At 37.3% G+C, this 2249-nt stretch overlaps 1 long non-coding RNA gene across 1 annotated transcript; it reads right to left on the bottom strand.

The window, feature by feature from the left end:
- Positions 1-281: 281 nt before the first annotated feature.
- Positions 282-2249, bottom strand: LOC124683616. The gene is made up of 4 exons (XR_006996756.1): positions 2185-2249; positions 1565-1678; positions 1330-1423; positions 282-919 (listed from the first exon to the last, which is right to left on the bottom strand). It is a non-coding gene; the product is annotated as an uncharacterized LOC124683616 (long non-coding RNA).

Raw genomic sequence — 2249 nt, 5'->3', positions numbered from 1 at the left:
ACACCGATATTGCGTGAAGCACAAGTGGGAGAAGTTCATGCGAAGTCGGCAGAACAACAGGAAGACAATGTCAAGGAGGGGCAGAATTGTAAGACGGGGCAAGGCACATGCTACATGTTGATATTTATTGAATATAAAAAAAAGGGCACTGAAGCTCAAGCGATGTTTTTTTTTTTTTGAAACGATGCTCAAGCGTTGTTTAAACATGTAGTTTCTCCCCGTGCAATTACGTCATCTAACTGACTGCCCTAATGTGTGAGTGCAATTATGTCATCTAATTGATTGCCGTGTGATGAAAACAACACCCAAATACGGATCCTGATATTAAGTGTAATTTAGCATGTAATTATTTTTGCTCTTTTATTACCATATTGGAAGCGATTTAGCACAAGTACTAAACAACAAACGATTGTGTGTTCTAGTTAAAATGACGCACTTTGCAGTGAATTGCTTCAAAGTGGAAGAAAAAGGTTTAAGGCATTGTGTCTGAAAATATATTTAAATAAAGTCTAATGGCATATATTTGTTGTTCTGAAGTATACCAAATTCGAGTGGCATGTATCTCTTGTGTATCAAACATATAATCTTAAAGCTATCCCAGATCAATAGAATCAGTAATATTTGAGAAGATTTGAGATAGTAGGTCTACAACTAAACATCTGGCATACTTATTCCATGTCGGTCAAAAACTACCGAATCTTCCAGTTATCTAATTCTTGAATTGAGTGGCAACCCTAATAAGAGCAGACGAAGAAAAAAGTGTGCAATAATTTTACCCAATGTAGAGAAGTACATGCCAAATCACAGTAAAAGATCCCGTTCTCTCTTTGTTTTGATTTCCGAGTGAGAAACGCGTTGCATGGCCTTCTATAGGTGATTGCGTGCAAGGACTCCCCGCTAGTCGCTGTTGCCAGCCGCCCTACATGGTTAATGTGAATTTTGGTAAAGAGTGAGGTTCGCATAATAAAAAGCATCAGGGAACACAACTTGATTACTGGAAGTTCTTTCAATGCAAATTGGAGCGTGTGCTAGGCGTAGTGCTAATACTTTTTTTTTGCCTACACAACATTGAATGCAACAGGTCAAGATGCGAAAGCTGAATAATCTCTGATTTCGTAGGTAGTATTTATCGTATGTCAAGATTGGTATTGAAGCTCTGAATTTATATATCATGTTAATAATCCCCACAAGCAATAGACCCTATACCCAACCTAAATTACAATTTCGCTTATTTCTCTTCATAAAGACAAACAATACCCAAGCACCATAGCTCAATGAAACGCGACAGTCATATGTAATTTCTTAACGACTGGAAGAACAAGAAAAAACCTGATCGGCTGTCGGTGCTGCTACGTGGATAGAACTCGCTTGGACTTGGGAGAGGCGGAGGCAGCTACTTGACACTCCTTGTCGCAAAGCAGAACTGAAAAAAAATCGTAAGTGATAAATACAATATATTGAGACCTTAAGTATATTTTTCTCACAGAAAACCATACAAGGATGCAACTGGTCATACTTGCTCATTGAAAGCACAACAACAACTACCAGAAAATATATCACAGACCAAGAATTCAATATAATAGTATATCTCCTCACGTTTGACTCCATTTGCATCCACCTTATATCAAGCTTATTAACTCCACGTGACCTCTTCTACCGAAAGATGCTCTGCTATGACCTGTAGTAAGAAAAAGTATGTGAGGCAAATAATTAGTATGAGCATATTACGTTTGACCTATCGTGAACAAGTATCCCATATAGTAAGTCAAAAGAATTTATGTTCACTTATTTTCATGGAACATGCACAAACAATAATCTTCAATTATGTATCAGAAAAAATATATTTTTATTGAGAAGGATGCTAATGAGGGGTTGTGTTCAAGAAAATTAGGCTAGACAAACTATCCTGTTGCAATAAGAACAACCAGAACTTGCATTTTTAGTCTAGTAGTAGACCAAAAATAAGAATCGCCAAGAGGACAAACATTAGAGGTCTAGCAAGTATAGAAATAAAAAGGGATTGCTCCAGGGTTTACTTAGATTCTACACCCTCAGTTTCAAAAGCTTTGGCAATTTCAGTCTCCTGGCCAACATAATACAAGATAATTTCAGTCTAAAAATAATAATTTCCATGATTTTAAGGGACACAATAAGACTTAAAACGTATCATCAAAGCTTTGCTACCCGTATCCGTATGTTTCTTCCCTGAAGACCTGTGCCTCTTGGTCCACATACCAGAACGGCTCTGG

This window comes from Lolium rigidum, chromosome 1 (genome assembly GCF_022539505.1).
Source record: "Lolium rigidum isolate FL_2022 chromosome 1, APGP_CSIRO_Lrig_0.1, whole genome shotgun sequence".
NCBI lineage: Eukaryota > Viridiplantae > Streptophyta > Magnoliopsida > Poales > Poaceae > Lolium > Lolium rigidum.
Note: the sequence above shows the minus strand (reverse complement) of the source record. Positions and strands in the feature narration are given on the sequence as shown.